This window comes from Rhynchophorus ferrugineus, unplaced genomic scaffold (genome assembly GCF_030347505.1).
Source record: "Rhynchophorus ferrugineus isolate W39M unplaced genomic scaffold, kcgeb_rfMv2 rfM5, whole genome shotgun sequence".
Classification (NCBI taxonomy): domain Eukaryota; kingdom Metazoa; phylum Arthropoda; class Insecta; order Coleoptera; family Curculionidae; genus Rhynchophorus; species Rhynchophorus ferrugineus.
Window position 1 is genome coordinate 25,445,328 of NW_027472584.1, and position 19,461 is coordinate 25,464,788.

Sequence of the window (19,461 nt, forward strand, 5' to 3'; positions counted from 1 at the left end):
ATTTCTGGATAAAACTGGATCAATTAACATAATGAAATTTGCTTTGTAGTAATTAAATGAAATATTATAATTTTTAATGGTTAAACTATGGTTTTGACGACATGAAAATTAAGTGTATTATTGAAAAAAAACAATCTATTTATAAAATTGTTATCTACAGATGGTACTAGCGAAAACTGCTTTCGGCTTGAGGTTTTTAATATCAAATATAAAACGTTTAGTACGAAATTGAATAATTGTGTTTTGTATTCTTACGTTTACTCCGTTATGGAATCGTTTTTTTTTCGAAAACTTTGTCGATCTAATTACATTTGAATACGAAAACAGTAAAATTTTAATTCCTTTTGTCTCATTGAATTTTATATACTTCGGTGAGTGGGATGATAACGATGTTTTTGAAAATATTTTTGATATTAACGCTTTGTGTTGTATTCGAACGATTTGTTTCTATAATCTTTACATTCAATTATAAAAAAGTAGTTTTTTATTGATATCAAAAACATTTCTATTTATTTTTTCGAAATTTACATTTTATTATGTAATGTAAGAAGTTTTTGTTCTATCCACATGCCCATCAGATTCATATTTTCTAATAAAGTAATCAATAATAGAAAGAAGCACAAACCAGTTACATTGCCATAACAAAATTTCTATTGTTTTTTAATGGCATGAAATTTGACTTCATATCAGGATTTTAGATTTGGTTTTCAACTATCATAAAGTGTTGATGGTTGGAGTTAGATTAATATGCCAATAAACCATGCTGTAAGAAGCCTAATCAATTAGTTTTTCCAAGTTTTCTTGTTTATTTTATTTTAATTTAATGAGAGAGGCAGATAGAGATAGGGAGAGACAGAGAGAGACAGGGAAAGACAGATAGAGATAGGGAGAGACAGGTAGAGACAGGGAGCGACAAACAGAGACAGGGAAAGACAGATAGAGATAGACAGAAACGGGAAGAGATAGGGAGCGACAGATAGAGACAGGGAGAGACAGATAGAGACAGGAAGAGATAGGCAGAGACATGGAGACACAGGAAGAGACAGAGAGAGTCAGGGAGAGACAGATAGAGACAGGGAGAGACAGAGAGAGACAGGGAGAGACAGAGAGAGACAGGGAGAGACAGATAGAGATACAAAGAGACAGAGAGAGACAGGGAGAGAGGAATAGAGACAGAGAGAGAGAGAGAAAGAGAGACAGGGAGAGAGAGAAAGAGAGACAGGGAGAGAGAGAGAGAGAGAGATAGAGAGAGAGAGAGAGATAGAGAGAGAGATAGAGAGAGAGAAGCAGTGGCTTTAAATATATTTGATTACAATGGACTCTATTAAAGGTAAACTTCTTAGATAAAATCAGAAATTGATTGTTTTCCACACCAAACGACGAATAATAAATTGTATAATTGAATATTGATTTTAGTTAAATCACACACACTGAGAGTTGATCAAATAATAATTACTATAACCCCTCGTTTGATAGCTCTAGCTTCACTAATGTAACTGTTTTAGTGGGTTAAAGTACTCAATATATATAATAATCGAAGAATTAAGCAATTTCGTTTAAAAGTTAATCAATATATTTTGGAAATATTAGTTAAATTTACTGTCATCCCTAAAATTCTATCGTTATTGCAATACATTTTAAAGTTAAATTTAAAAAATATATATTTTTATTTAATAAAAACAATGTAGAACATTTCTATTGTTTTTTAATATCATGAAATGTGACTCGATATCAGAATTTGAGGTTTGGTTTACAACTATCATAAAACTCGGCTGTCTGTGACGAAATAAAAGAAAAAAAAGACGTAAAAGACAGGAAGAAAAATATATTCCCATTTTTTTGCGGGAAAGTATTTTAATTAAATTTCTAGTGATATTATCAATAAATATTGAGTGTTAGTGGATCGAGTTAGATTAATGAGCCAATAAACCATACTGTAAGAAGCATAATCAATAAGTTTTTCCAAGTTTTCTTGGATATTTTATTTTAATTTAGTGAGAGTATAATATAGAAAATTGTCGACATAGCTTAATTATTGGCAAGCGTTCAATAAAGCATCAATTTCAGATTTTATTTTAGATAACAGGTAATAGTCGCTATATCGGGATTATAGAGAAAAAGGTCGGACGAACCATCAATTGGATGTTTTCGTGTGTTATTTTTTTATGAATGATTTTTCGTTAGTGAAGATGAGTGTCGATAGTTGTAGGTCAATTTACAATGGAATTTCCGGTTGGGTTTGTGGATAGACGAGAGCTGGCAACGTAGTCGGTTAGCTTTGGCAGTCGAACGTTCGAACGCAGGAAGCAGGCGTATAATCGAGCCGGCCCGGTGCGCATGCCCAGCCACAGCTAGAACAAGCAAGCGGGCGGCCGCAACGCGTGTGTGGCTCCCTCTCGTGGTTTGGATTGGAAGCGGGCGCGCAGCTAGCGCAGGAGCTGAGCTAGCGGCAGGCGATAGAATAAGTGACGGAGGCCGATAGCAGGCCTGGAGAGAGCAGTTGTGCGCGAAGTGTCCGGGTGTTTGTCGTTTAGGCCCGATGTTAACCTGACCCTGTGACTGTGCGCCGATATAACAGGCTGGGGGCGACCTACTACCGCAGCCGAACATATTGGACAAAGCTGAAAAGTAAGTACCGAACGCTCCACCCACGGACAAATGTATCATGGGCCGTTTGAGATCTCGCTTCATTTCGAAATAGGTCACTTTTCCCATGCTGCTCTTTCTTTCCGATACACCGTCACTTCTAACCCAACAAACCTTGCCGTTTTTTTTCGCTGGTTAACACAAAAATATTCAGGGAATTCGCGCAAATGTTTACCTTTGACCCATTTACGGTCACAATAAATTAAAACACCGAAATATTAAAAAAACAACATCCCTGAATGTTTCCAAGAAATAAATTTAAATCCAAACAATATATTACATTATAAACAATTGTATAATATGCAGTTGGCTCTTGGGGAACTCTTGAAGAGGTCAAAGCCATCAAAATACTAGTTTATACTGCACCGTTATGAAAGAAGACCTCATTACCACATGATGTTTCTTCATTTGATCGAAATACATTTTAAAAAATCCACGATATTTTTATAACCGAAACAATAAGCCGAATCATAACAAAAACTATAAATCATTTTGGTTTTTTTATTGTTATTGCTGTTTCCTTATTTTCAAAATTGGGTCACCAAAGATATGGAGGCTGTTCTCTCTACTTCATCAGAGGCTTTTTACCGGCACCAGCTATTTATAATTAAGCGAGTCTATTGCCATAGCTCGTCGATATTCGAATTACAAATTTAGCACTGCACAAGTTTCTTTTTTATTTTCAACTAGCTAATGTCTTACCAAAACATTTGTTTAACAGTCCCGTAAAATATGACTAATCTCTATTTTTAAATTCAATGAAATGTTACCGTTATCTTTACTAGGTGCAAGTTCATTGAAGTGTTTCTAGAAATTATACTAAATGCGATGATGATGATGATGGACAGTTTTTTAGCCGATGTAGGTTTTGTTACTTAAGAGACAATGAAGAAATCAATGAAATAGTGTCCAATATTCAAGAATTTGCATAAATAAATCTTACAAAATACTGTCGGGACCACAGCAAGAGGTCAAAGCCATCGAAATCCAGTTTGTACCGCTTTGCGAGCGTTACTAACTTTAAAAATATTGTTCTATATCTAGAAATGTTATTTCCTTGATAACGTCATTAATTTAACGTCCGAATGGAAGTTCGAAAACGAAATAATATGGAGAATACGTCGGATAAGTCATATCATAAATCATTTGGGGGTTAATTTTTTGTTTGCCGTTGGTAAAAACCAAAGAACATGGAAGCAAAACGATTTTGATCGTCAATTAATTATAATTCAATCAGCATATTACCGTCATATAGATTCAGCATACATTTTCTGAGCAAATCGATCTATTTATAGTTAATTTTCCAGCTATTTTTGGTTTCCAGTTACAGCTATAAGCTGATCGATTTTTCGAGTTCAGTTGAATTTGGAAAATCTGGGAGAAAAATCGACGCCGAGAGAAAATCGTGCTATAAATCACTTGGATAGATCACTTAGATATTTTGTCGTTTTTTTTTTCATATTATTGGAAAATTGGGTCAAAGATATGGCCAGTCTCTCTGTTGAGGAAAAAAGGCTTTCTACTAGCATCAGATATTTATAAAAGAACAGACATGCTGGCATCTTTTATCGAATCTGGGAAACTTTTATAAAAATATGCACCAATTTTGTATAAAATCACCGATATCCATGTATTTTTTTTTCTAAAAGACCAAATACATTTCTTTCCAACAAAGTTTCCATATTTATTACTACATATCAACAGTCAAAATAACATAATAGATTCAAATAAATTAATGTTATTTTTCTCTTTGTGAATTAACCGATTTTAAAATAGACCCTGAATAATTAAATTCAATAATAATAAAAAAAAACGTGTTTATTATTTTTGGCGATTTAAAAAGTTTAAATACTTCAGAGTGGTTTAATTAAATGCAATGTTTAGGTCAAAAATATTGTGCTATATAATATATATCATTCAGACAATTTTTTATTATTGCTTTTGTCATATTTTCGGAAAACTAGGTCAAATATGTGGCGACTATCGTTATATTGTTAAAAGCACGCCCATTGGCATCTCTATATTTATCAATCATAAGTATCATTCCAGAAATGATACTGGCAGATATGTTCGAATCTGGTAAAACCTACTAAGAGGTCAATACCATCAAATTATTAATTTATCACCAATCGTTAATGCTTCGAAGACACTTCTCAGGTTGATACGTTACAATCAAAAAGTAAATATTAGTTAAATGTTTCTGTAAATTATTGTGTAGACTATAATTCCTGCTTTCTCTCTCTCTATGTATTTCTCTCTGTCTCTCTCTCTCTCTCTTCCGTTCACAGCAAATATTTCCTGAACCAGCTTAGAAAGTCTTAATTTCTGGTAAGTTTATTGATTTTAAAGTTGATGTTCGTTGATGAATCTGTTACAGTGAGTTAAATTAGGAAATATGTATGTGTAAAAATAACACGACTAGAGTTTGCCGTACATTGAAAAGTAGTGGAATAATATTTTTTCTAGTTCAATGAATCGTTTACCGATGAAGAAATAGTAGCGAGCCTTTAGTCATGGATGTTTTTAAGGAAAATATCCACGACACCGTGACTATAATTGTAAATGGTTGGGTAGTTTTCGCCAGGTTCATTCTCCGAACATTTTTTTTCTACGTCTAATTTTATATAATATTATTATAAATAAATCATTGATTAATACAAATTTGTTGTTTTTTTAAATTATTATTGTTGTTGTGTTTGATTAGAAGTTATGTTTATTGATGTTATTACAGGTGATATTTACATAAATATTGCCTTTATTTAGTTAAGATATTCATGTCATCATAGTATTAGGCCCATCAATTATTCAGGATATAATGACCAGGACAGGAAGCCCTAAAATACAAGACAGAAATTATATAAAGGTGGACTAATATAGCTTGGATTAAAAGAAAGATTATGATTAAATATAGAGAACATTTTGCAGCTTCATTTAAAAAAATTACATCTGTATTCTTCAAAATGTAAAAATTAAAATAATCAAGGTGTGTTAAGTTTGGGACAACTTGCAACCAGATGTTCTAAATTGTCTAATTCTTTTTGGTGTCTTAACTTTAGGTTTTATTCATTCCAACAATAATTTTGTTAATTTAAAAAGTAATTGAAATATAATTCAAATAATTATATTGTTGAAATGAGAATACTTTCTTTCAAACTTAACATGGTTACTAGAATATTAAAATAATCAGAACTGATTATTATATTCTCGACACTTAACATGAAAAGTGATTTAAAATAATTCACAATACTAGTACATTTAGGATATACATTGATCCTTTCGAGATTTAACTATAAACCTAGCGCAGATTCTAATTTTAGCCACCAAAATAGATGGTTTGCTCATTCTCACTGTCTTATCCTCCATCCCGTATTTTCTCGATTGATTGATCCAGAGAAAACCGAGATACATTTATCATAGAGTTTTCATCCCTCGTTTATTTTCATATTTAATTTATGTGGAAGTTGTTATCATAAATTAGAATTTGATTAGAACTGAACGGATCCAAAAATGTTCGATGTTCTTTCGCAGAATCGTAGGGGGAATAAAAGGGTTTTTATCAACTAATTAAGGAAAAGGGTGGACGTAAGTAATGTGTCATGTGTAAATATATATATTATCTGGCCTGCGGTAATGCATACTTAAGCAGGTGTAGGTAGGACTTCCAAAAAGGTTATCATAAAAGAGAACAATAATTAAATGTGTTCAAATATAACCCGTATGATTTTAATAAGTATTTTATTTCTTAATGAGTTTGCTCTTTGTAAAATATACATTGATTTTTTTTACATTATTATATTTGTTTTTCATTATCTTTTCCAATCTCTCTTTATTTCTTAAAATAAATTCACGTTGATTTTTATTACAAACTTTTAGTTAAATATTTGTTTTCATTACATAATTTTACATGATGTTCCGAAAGATAGTTTTCACTACAAAAATCGACACACCAATAAACTATTAAGCGACAGGATGGCCCTCCTGATGTTTTCATAGTCGTATTGATTATTCACAAGTAACTGAGTAGTATAAAGTTGTGCCAATAAGCAAGCGGGGTAAGACTGGATACCCTCTAAGTACATAATGTTCCTAAGGATTGTTCTCACTAAAAAAATCAATGCATATAGTCGCGGGTTTGAATCCTGCCGGGACCATAATGGATGTAATTTATGTATGTGATTGTTTCTAGTTGTGATTATTCATAAGTATTAGAGTAACATCAAGAAACACCCATTCGAGTTAAGTTAATAAACAAGCGGGGTAAGACCGGATGCCCTCTAAGATAGTTTCTAAGCTTAATGCCGAAAACCGTGATTCAAAACCCACTCGAAGCGGTAGGTCCACCTCAAATAAGCTCTATTTGATAAAATCGAGGTTCTAAAATATAAGAAACGAATTTTGAAACATTTAAAGAGTCATGATTTTTAATTAATAAGTTTACAGAAAAAAACAACTTTTTGGGGTCTCTGATTAGCGATATTACTTGATATATAAAAGAATATTTGAATGAGTTTCATTATAAAGCATTAAATAATATTTGGCCTAATATGTTCCAATCAATAATACCAAAATTTATTCGGATTTTTTTCGCATATGGTTTAACGTAATTAAGGAGGTGCGAATAAAGTTTTGCACGTTACGGTGTAAAATTGAAAGTTTATACCTACCCGAATATAAATCGTTCGTTATATTTATACAACACAGTCCTTCAAAAAATGTTTTACACATAGTTTAATATTAAGTACGATATTTTCCCATTCTGCTCATGCGGTTTTAATTTAAATACTTTTGACCTATAACAGGGGTTTCCTCGTTGCTTAAAAAACACACACACACACACAGGGAAATTTCTTTGCCGGGGGTCTTTCCATCCTAAATCCCAACAGGGCGTTTCATGTTTTTAAATTATCAAAAAGATATTTGAAAAAAACCGCTGGCTGCTTTGTGCCACAAAAATAGATTTTTTTTTAAACGTTTCCATTAAATATCTAATTAATATATTTCGGTATCATCTTTGATAACTCTAACCGTTTTTTAATTAACTCTTTTACGGAATAACAATTTTCTGGCCATGATACTTCTTTAATCATTTGGAAATTTAAATTTATATTCAAAATGGTTATACTCTTTTTAAGATACACATTCTGTTAAAAAAATAAATCCTAATATATACCGTTAATATTATATATACTAGATCATCACAGTTAATTGTTAATATTTCACACTTTTATAACATTTAATTATACACAATGTTTATATGGTCGTATTATTAGATCAAGGTTAATCATTTATCTTAATGATTTATTTAGTCGTCCTGTATATATAGTGTTCTATATTATTTTAATATGTGCGAAAATAATATATCAGTTTTATTATTTTTATATGAATGGAATATAATTTTTTGCGAGGTTTAAAATTTTTTTTATATTCTGTCAAAAAAGTATTGATTATTTGAAACGTAAGCTTAGAGAATTGTCAAAATTCTACTGTCATCAAGTTTATACGTCATCCGTCACTTTTTGATTTTTACATTGGATAAAATGCTTTTTCACAGAATATACAGTTGAAAGCTTTTAAAACCCAAAAAATCACACACATTATCAATATTTACTTTACTTATTATCAATATAAATACCCGTCCTTGATGGGTACTTTATCACCAAAAGTCGAATTAAGTTTTTCCATGATATATTGTTGAGTGAATTCGAGTCGAAAGAAAATATTTACGTCATAGTTGTTTTTCGTCAGGGCATTTATATATTTTTTTTCTTTTTTTTTTCGCTTTTATTTCCCCACAGGTTAATGACATTTTTATTGGGATTAGCCTTTGGTAGATATATAAAGAGCTTTTATCGGACAGGGGGAGGGAGGGTGATGTTTGCGAGTTTACGTAGGTGTTGCCAACGTTATATCTTAAACTCGTGGGAATATAAAAATCACCACCAACCTGTTAATTGCTCATTTTTGAACCTTCGTCGAATAAAATGGGAATTAAATCGATTTGTTTATTTGCCACTAAAATTACAACAACTTTATCAGACGTAGGTGGTAATTTTTGTTTAATTCCCCTTATAAAGTGATTGATATTAATAAGAAACTTATTTTTGTGTTTCCTTTTGCCATATTATTGATTGTTTATGATCGCTATAGTTCGACGTCTACCATAAAAACAACGTTTTAATGGGTCATGATATTGTTATAGTATTATTAACTTAGATCAAGGTTGACCATTTATCTTTATGATTTATTTTGATGTATATAAAATTATTATTACTATATAAATATATTAATAATAACGTATATGGGGTTAAGAAGGGAATGTTCCTCTAGGGTATGGTTTTCCTCTAAATTTGACTTTAATAGTGGTATATTTTTAGATTAACCTAAAAAAAATATTTTACAAATGAACCTTATGTGTTTACGTTCTTTTTTTTCCTCCTTTAGGTTAATGACACTTTTATTGGGATTAGTCCCTCGTGGATATATAAAGAGCTTTCATCGAGCAAATGGGGTAAAAGAGGATTTAACTTTAACCAAGTTACGTAGGTGTATGTACCGTTACATTCGGATATTGTGGCTACGGGAAAACCAATTTAAACATGCTAGTTGCTAATTTTTGGTCATGTTCTTCCCAGGTAAAATGGGGTTTATGAAGATTACTTTCATAACGAGTTTTTAAACGCCATCATTTAATTTTATATGATCCCAGTCGGTTTATTTATATTTAAGGTAATGTTCATTTGAATTTTCCAGTTGTTACACAGGTTTACAATGTGTAAATTACTTTTTCTCTGTATTGCTATCAGAAGCTTTTCAAAGAGAGTGTTTTCCGAAAGTTTTGTGATAAGAAACGCAGGAAATTTGATCGATCAAATACCGTATTCCCCCGACCAGACCCCGTGTGACTTTTCCTTGTTTTCAAATCCAAAATTAAATCTATATAGCAATTTCGAATACTTTTCGCGCGGAAAGCATAATTCATTTGATTTAGCACTATTTTTATGAATAATTACTCAATGAGAAAATTGATTTCGTTCCAATTTTTCACTTATTTTCCCTCTAGTTTATGTCGTAGTGAAATTTTCAGCATTTATTCTCGTTTCGGTTAATGACATAGTTATTTATAGAGAGAGGAAGTTGGTTTATGCACAGTATATTTTCTAAACTTCGCAATATCATATTACCTCCATACCCAATTTTTATAGTCACGTATATTTTAGCTATTATGCATTTTAGAGGTCGTATTAAACTGGAATTATGCTTTCCTGGACCAATTTATGATGATGATTTTTTCCTGGATCAAGAATTTGGCCAATCTTCATCATAGAACATAACGATTCAATTGGTATGTTGTTATATTTAGAACAATTCGATTTTATTGAAGAAGTTGCTATTTTCCTAGCCTGCTTGTTTAATTGTTCAGTTAATTTCTAACTAGTTTTGATCTTCGTATGTTTTGACAGTGACACTTGATCGAAGGTGATCTGATTGCAGGTTTTATGTCAGTCTTTTGTTTGCTGTTTAATTTATATCGTAATTATTTTTATTTCAAACAATGACAATATAGTTATCTATCCGAAAAGGAAATTGATTTATGCACGTATATGTTTTAAACTTTTATCTTTATTCTGATGATGTTTAATAATATTGGCTTTATTGTTTCATCTGAAATTCCCATAACCGACTTGTTTAAAGTTAGTTTACAACTGGTTTTGATTCGGTATAAATAAATGGTGTTTTTTTTTTCGAATTTTCACAGTTTGATGATTTCCGTATAATTTTAATTCAAAAAATAAATGAGTAACAAGTGATTTTAAACAATCTTAATCATAAAACTGAACGATCTAATTACTGTGATGTTAAAATTAGAACAATTAACAATCTATTTTAGTGAGTGATGTATGTTTAGTAATCGTTCGGTTTGCCGTTCCTTTTCCTTTTCTCTTCCAGACCAATTGGTGTGATTTTGGAATAAATAAATCCGAATTAAACGTATCTTCATTTTCGAGTTGTCGAAAATAGGCCAGATTAAAAATAAATAAATCGAAAGCTAATCGTACGGACAGAATTGAAATAAAAATGTATATTGTGTTCTCGTAAAATTTTGTGTTTGTAAAATTGGTTATGGAAGCCTGATGCTATTAAGTTAGGTCAGGTTTTGTTCGAAACGGAATTTTATCGACACTGTTCCCTGATTGGTAATTGGATTGTTACTTTTGTTATAAATAAATAATTTATCGGTACCATTTGTATCGAAACCGTTTTAATTGTTTTACGCTATTCCTTTCCCTCTCACTCTCTCCATTTCCACGAAAGAGATCTCGGTTGTAGCCTTATTTTAATTATGCAAATAACTGTTGCCATTTTCATGTCCTACGTCCATTTCTTCAAGATAATATCGTCCTTTTTTCCTGTTTATTCATTTGGAAAAGTATTTTCTTACACGCCTTGATAGCCAATGGAAAACTCTTTGAATAATTTTCATTTTCACAGAAAACGAAGTAATAGTCTTGTTTTCTTGTTTTTCTTCGCAATATTGTATCCTACAAGGATGCAATTATTATTTTTTAATTAACGGTTTGTTAATGATCCGGGCTTTATAATTGTTTCTAATTTTTATAGAAATCTTGTGCTGCTTAGCTGGAAAAACTGATTTTTTCAAAATATACTCAGTCTTAGGCATTGTTTCCTTATCAGGATTTTAATATATATCTCTCGTTTATTAAAAAATACTGAACCAATTTTCTCAACTATGGTATACATTTCTTTTTTTTTTTCCTAAAAAAAATTTTCTTGCTTTGGATAGATTTTTTTTTGTAAATTTGGGAAATATAATTACTCATTTTTTTCGTAGCCGTTGGTTTATCATCAGGATTTTAATATATGCTTTTCATTTATTAAGAAATTACCGAAACAACTTACTTAACTATGATTTTATTTCTTGTGATGATGAGGATCTCTTATGATGATGCTTGTTTTGATCAAAATCAATGTTATATATTATTATCGATGTTCACCATAAGTTTAACAGCACATATATCTTGAATTTTCACATTTTTTAATTTGAAACATGATTTCGTATACATTGCAGACATAATTTTAAAATATAGGTTTAAACTACATACTAAAAATAGTTTTTCCATAGTGGATCGAATTTAAAAGCTTGTGAAATACGATGATCCTTTTTCTGTTTTCTGCATATAAAGATGAAAAAGAAAACCGTCAGAAACCAAAGACAAATATTTGACTAGTATGAATTTAATAAAATTACAACGAAGGTTATATAATATTTTTGTTGATGGCATCTTAAAATACTGCTTCCAAATATTGATTTCTCTTCTACATGAATAGAATTTTTATTAGCTTGGTGTTATTGACATTGTTGGGATCGATATTCGTTAAGTTAAAGATATTAAAGACAATATCGCCGTTATTCACTAAACCTTACGAGGTGATTCTAGCCGAATTAACTTGAGCTAAACTGTTTCATATTCGGTCCTCTGGAAAATTAAATCGTACCCTTGTTTGCAGTGGTAATGCACAATTAGCTCTGTACACTTACAGTTAATCAAATTAAAATGATAACTGAATTTCGTTTTAGTAAACGATAGGAGAGTATTCTCCGGATTATTTGACAAACCTTTTGTTTGTATATCTGGATTTTAATCGGTGATCAGTCAAGCGAGATTCAAATTGAACATTCAAGGTCTTACGCTTAAATTATAATCGATTTTAACAAGAGGAAATATAATTTACGCAATTTTATAGATAATTAAACCGCATTAGTCAGAAATATACTATAATATAAGAAGATCTGAACTATAATTTGTCGAATTATATTGAAATTTAGTTTTTACGTTACATTAAGTTTGGAATATCTGTTTATTCATTCAAAATTTATCTCTAGAAATTTTAGTATTTATCATTTATAATCGTTTATATCTTATAAGGTTTATTTAATGAAACTATATTATTTTAGATATAAAAATCAGTCAAATATTATTCCAGAAGGCCAATTTAATCATATTTTGCTTTTTTTACTGTCGAAAAGAGCAAAATGCCAGATGGATACCAGAAGAAGTTCGATACTTCACGGGTTTCAGTTGAATTAGAATAGTCGGTGATGACTGATTTTTCCAAAATTTATTTATTACATTGTTACTAAATCTAGGATGACACATAGGCCATATCTTAGTCTAGTGCAATAATGTTTATGTATCAATACTGCTGTTATTCTATTAAATGCATTTCACTACACTGCACAAGATCAAATGATTTAATTCTTTTGAGTTTGTGTCCTGATCTGGTGTTATCCAAGAGTTATGTCCTTGCATTTCTCTTAATTTTTATTCCGGAATCTTCAGAACTTCTACAGTGACGATATTATGAGTTTCGCAGGAAAATGAAGAAATATAATTGATTAAAAATGTATCGATCAAATTTTCTTTGAAAACTATTTAAAAAGCGAAATTATTGTCTCCATCAAACATTATTTCCGAAATTCATAAACTGTCAGAGAAAATTTCAATAATAACAGTTCGACTCTTGTATTCCGATCTGAAAGCAGATCGTTTTAAAGATAATCGAAAATTAACAATGCCCCTATTACCAAAGAGAATATTATAGGAGTTTCTAGTGATGAATATTTCACTAAAATTGGGATATCTCCTTTAAGGCCTTGCGGTATTAATTTGCTATTTTGCAACGTCTTGAAGTTAGACCCATTAACATATTATGACACTATCCCCCATCAAGGGTTCTCCCTCTGTAACACTGACACCTACACTATATAAACTTGTGTGACGTAGCGCGTTTGAGCTTTTAATTAATATGTAAATTGGTATTTTGAAACGAATTTGATCGAAAATGCAGTGAAGTTTATAATTCATCAAACGGTCAACAACAGCTTTGTTGTTTTTTTTTTATTAAGCTCATCCTGAGTCCATATGGTCATGACATTAACCGGATTAAGTTTGCTGATAAAGCCATCTGTCAGGGTCGAGACTAAATGACTTCTTTAGGTCAGAGATCGTTGTTAATATCCATCCAACACATTTCAATCCTAGCAATTAATTGTATGTAATAAGATTTTATTGATTTGTACTACCGTTCATTATCTATAGCAGTAGTAAATTATACTGTCGCCTAAGAAATGTAAATAAAACCTCTCGAAGGTTTTTCACTCATTTTCAAATAAAGAGAATGTCCTTGTTCATCAATTAACTTTTGATAGTGGCCAAATTCCGAAGAGTAGCATTGGGAACTATGGACTGAAAACAGTCGAAACAGTCGATAGTCACAAAACAGTTGAAACTATCGGTTTTAAACCAGTTACATTAGACCGAATACCAAAAGAAGATCGCTATTTGAGTGAAACAACAGAGAAAAATTTAATATATCGAACTTCCATTTGTAAATCGTTAATAAATAAAAAAATAATTTTTTTTACATGACAATATTTGCTTGAGAAACAAATTTAGCTAATGATATTGATTCTCCTTGAAAAAGACTACAACGTTCAATAGAATTGAAGGTAGAAAAGCTTAACTCAAAATAAAATAAAATTTGTATCCATTCAAATCTTATTATCTCGCTCAAATTTTCTAATATACACATTTAACTGAGACATTCAAAGAGAAAACATTCAAAGAAAACAAAATATATGTCAAATATGGTCAAAGTAACAGCATCTATATATTCAGTACATTATTGTACATCGTTTGTTCACATCACTAATGTGCTGTAAATCTCTTGTAGCTTTATATTTTTCGTCTAGTGCCTACAGTACTAGACCTCTAGTACGTGCATGAAAGAACTAGTGTGTTTTCTCTGAATATTATTTAGTTGTGACAACTGTATATATAAAAATTAACAATTAACTGGAAACATAACTGTAGATTAGATAATAATACACATAACTAGATGCAGATTGTCGTAATGGGCATGCGCAGAACGAACCAATCATATACTACAACTTATCTACTTCCCTGTAGTCTCAAGAAAGTTGTATTTATTGATAGTACCATTTTAAATATAATTATAAAACGATTTCTATAACATTTCTATTTCGTATATGATGTATATTCCCAATCAACATAAAAATTATTAACTAAATGTCACAATAACGATTGAAAACTGTGTAAAATTAATTTGAATCGACTTAACGTGAACGAAAAAACAAAGATCGTACAATGTTAAATACAAATCGTATCCCATTATATTCAATTTTAATTTCTTAACTTAAATTAACGATCTGTGTTTCCGGTTTGGATCGAGGTCGGTTGGAAAAATCAGCCGACATTTTTTTTTAAACAGAAAGTTTAGTTAGTACACCGACGATGTGCACCGACGCGGAATAAACTACAATTAATTCACTTAAACGTAAATATATCGACATAAAAATGTTGCCGGGAATCTTAATCGGTAATTTATTAACGTACCATCGAGAACCAATCTTATTTACCACCGAAAACTTATATTTAATTGCTAGGTTTGCTATTTTTAATTAATAGTTTTCCATATACGAAGGAAAATCTCTATAGGACGAAATACCAACACGAGTATCAGTGTCTCTATAGGCAATTCCACGAAATACATAAAACACGACCTATTTTCCAAGAAAGAAAATGAACAATCCACTCTTACTTATGATCTATATAACGTCAGAATCGTAATATACGTCAATCAGCAAAATGTATGTTATTAATTTTAATTATTACCAACAAACAGTTTTTCTGATTTTGTTTCCTTTATTAGATAAATAAAAAAAACTTTCGCTTAATTTTATCTATGTGCCATTTTGAAAGTAGGCACTTTAAATGGCACCTTCTTCGTTTTGGTTGGTTATTTTCGGATAAACATTCACTTCAAGACATACCTTGGAACTATTAAAATACCCCAACTGACATGAAATGCAATTAAAGGGGTTTAAAGACATGAGAAGGGCCAAAGAACGAGAAAGAAATTACATAAAATGGACTATGGCTTCTCAGTCGTCGCGTCAGCTGAATTCTTGATTAAGTTTGGTCTCCGTAACTAGATATATATTGGTGTCGTTCGTTTTTACTGCTGTTCAAGTCACTAAAGGGCCATTACTGATCAGTCTGATTTAACTCTGAATTCAAATAACATCAGGAAGTATTTTTTTCAATTACAACAAGTAAGAAACTATCAGGAAATATTAAATAGGTCGTATTTCATTCCAGCTCTTAAAGCTTCAAAACGTTTTGCTACAACTACTATAGAATATTAGAGGACACTTGAAAAAAGGTCATAATTTGAGATTCGGCAACGCTAATAAGTTACATGGAAATAGATCTGGTCAATACGATGTTGGATCATTAATATTTACACCAAGATCTGGACAAAATTCATTATTTGTTCCAATGAAAATTCACATTTCGACTGTGTTTTTAATATAAATACAAACTATAGTATTTTATATTTGGAATTAATTTGAAATATAAATATAAAATACGGTATTTTATATTTAGAATGTATTTGAAATATAAAAATGATCATTGTCCCTGTTATTTCATGTGACAGCTTAAAAACGCTATCCATCACTGTGAAATGCTTTTCTCCTGTTAAAGTTAGCGGATACGTCACAGCATTCACTTAATTTACGTATATGGAATTAATTTAATCATCCATAATAACATTCGTACTAGTAAAGTTAATTAAACAGAGAAGTTTCATGAGAATAATCGTTTAAGAGTGAAAATGACAATTGACTTAACAATTTGAAGTTCAGTACAGGTGCAGTGTTGCCAACTATAAAGATTGAGATGTTTAGCCGCCGCCATTTTACTTACGGAAAACTCATAAGTATTATTTTCTGCAAATTTAAATGTATTTTGATGAACGCGTATTCTCATACTGCCCAACCCTGTTTACATCAATATCAAACAAATATATTTACGTATTAGTTGTACAAATTAAAAAAATTAACATGTAGCCTATTCAACGTTTTTTTGTACATACGTCATCAATATGTTTAATGTATTGCCTGCCGCAATTTGTGAATTTGTTTTAGAATGAGACGATATTTTCGGTCTCATTTTATTTTATTTAAAAAGAGATGTAATGCTGTTTGATTAGTTCGAACATGTAAACGAATGAGCCTGTCAAAGTCGTCCGGTTGTCAGACGTATGCAACATTTTTGAAAGCAATGGTGATAATAGGTTATAACTGTAACCTAGAAATTATTGTGGCTATATAATTAAATGTAGTTTTTAGATGTACTATAATGTTAAAATAAATTATACTTGATAACATTTTTGTTCAATTATTTTATATAGATTAGAATTGTTGTACGTCAAAGCCAAAATGAACTAAAATTCAGAGTTGATGCGGCAACATTGAGACGTTTTGACGTCACAAGTTTAGGTGACGTATATACAAAATAACTTTAAATAGTTATTTATAACCATAATTAGTTAAAACTGTTCAAGAACAATTGAATTAAATAAAATATTATTGAATTAAATTATTAATCTTGAATTAAAGTAAATATTTCTTCTTTAGTTAAAAGAAGGAATCTACGTTAAGTACAATAATGAAGTGTTACTGGTTTCTAGGGACTTTAGACTTATGTAGTTGTCAGACAGATATACAAGAGTCAGTCAAGAGAGAAATCACGTTGTACGTTGTTGTTATTTTGTTATTGTACATAGATTAATTCATTAAGTTCGTTTATATAGACTTCAATTGTTTAGATAGGTGTATTAAGTAAATCTGTGTATTAAAACTGATTGAACGTTGTTGCAGTATGAATTCATTAAAAAACGAATATATAAAGCGTCATAATAAAAAAATCGTCGATAAAAAAGATATTTTAATCAAGGTAAATAAACAAAAATATGATAATTAATTCAACGGGTCTTTATGTCAACACAAAAACGTAATAAATGAAGATTTTTTCCAGGTTTATCGTGAAGCCCTATCAGAAAAGGGGATAAACATTTTTTGCCTTTTATCCGTAGGTTAAAAATAGAAAGTGCTAGCTTAGAACGCTCAAGAATATATACACACACACAAAAATAATGACCTACGGTACTGACACCCTTTTTTATCTGCTCAACTAATTAACTACATGTTTTGAGAATATTTCGTGACACAAAAGAACAAATGACACCGGCAGTTTTTTCTTCATCGATCAATTTTATATCAGAAATTCATCCAGTGGACCTCAAACTTTTTCCAGAAAATATCCCGTTATTTTTTCGTTGAGATTTCTGAAAATTTGTCCATGCCACACTGTCCGATGAGAATTGATTATGTAGATCGATAAAAATTAGCCAGGATGACGTCATCGTCAAGGTCTTTTAGGCACGAGTGATTCAGTCCTTCCATCCCAGCTTTTATTTCGCCATTTCCCTTTGTTTGTTCTGCGATGGCTGAAGAAATTAAATTCCTTTTACGGATTGTATAGAAGAGAAAGAGAGTCTCGATCCCTATCATCAAATTCTCCCACGGAGTGATATCTGTTTTACGAAAATCAATTCACTAACTTATTTTCGACAACAATAATATTATTATTACGAATAAAATTGTCTCAATATTATGTTAAATTAGAAAACAAGTCGCGATATTGAGAAAACCGAAAATTCGGTTTAAAATTAGATCAAATATGAATTAAATAAATAAAATACAAAGAATGTGCATCATTTCTAATGGATTTTTTAATAAATTTAAGATATTCTTTAGGAAAATATTATATATATGTAGACAGCTCATAATTTAATGAGTCAAAACATGAATCATATTTACTAATATTTTCTTTCAATGACAAAAATGCACTAAACCAGCAACTGTGACTCAGTTCTGTGAGACATATTGCAGTGATAAAGTTAATAAAATATAATATATATGTATTATTAAAAATGTATCATCTTAAACCAATAAAATATTGCTTCAGGTTTATTTTGCTAGCGTCAGATGAGAGTACAATTGCATGTTTATTACATTATCGATAAATACAAATTCCTCGTTTTATGTGTTAGAATTAATTCGTAGCGTTGTACAAAAGGCTATGTAAACCCAGCGATGACATTGATATAATATTGATTATTAGGGGAGAAAATGAAAATATTCTTTCCAAGATATATATACATAGAAAATATCAAGTTTCGTATTGATAACTATGACGAAATACTAGTGATTATAAAACGTGCAGAAGTATCCATTTTCGATGAAACTTTTTAACAAAAAGATATATATATATATATATATATATATATATATATATATATATATATATATATATATATATATATATATATATATATATATTTTATAATATCTTTATTAGATACGCTTAGTACAATCTTAATTTACAATTAATTTATTACTACTTTTCCTATGTACTTGGATTAATTAACAAGCAAGACGAGTGCGAGAAAATACATCAGTATGTATTCCTCTATTATAAAATTATAATTATTTATTAATTAATAACTTATAGCTACAGTTTACACTAATATTACACACTAAATGTTCACACAAGTTCGTATGATTTTGTTCGTTTCAATCTCCTGACATCCTGCGCGCTGTCCAGCAGATGTATTGCTTCCACGTTAGTTTGATTTAGTAATCTTCTTTCGTATTTTAAGGCGAAATCCTGCACAACTTCGCAAATCCATTTGATTTCCAGGTCATTATGCAGTTCTTCATTGGTTACATAGCGATAGGCATTGGTAATCAATCGAAGAACCTTGTTATGACAGCGCTGTATGACTAACTGATTTGAATTTTTAGTGCAACCCCATATTTGCACCCCATAGGTCCAAATTGGCTTTATAATTGTATTATAGATC

General features: G+C 30.4%; 1 protein-coding gene across 17 annotated transcripts in view; it reads left to right on the top strand.

Moving 5' to 3' along the window:
* The window catches only part of PMCA (plasma membrane calcium-transporting ATPase 3), a 92,137-nt gene that overhangs the window by 3,765 nt on the left and 68,911 nt on the right, over window positions 1-19,461 (top strand). For 8 of the 17 annotated variants that reach the window (XR_013005865.1, XM_076404747.1, XM_076404754.1 and 5 more), the window contains exon 1: window positions 2,348-2,628. The exons of 1 other annotated variant lie outside the window; for it this stretch is intronic. The gene's annotated coding sequence lies outside the window, so the exon portion shown is untranslated. Of the gene's footprint in view, window positions 1-2,343; window positions 2,629-19,461 lie in introns of those variants that run through there. 8 more of the 17 variants (XM_076404756.1, XM_076404734.1, XM_076404752.1 and 5 more) reach the window with 5 other exon arrangements.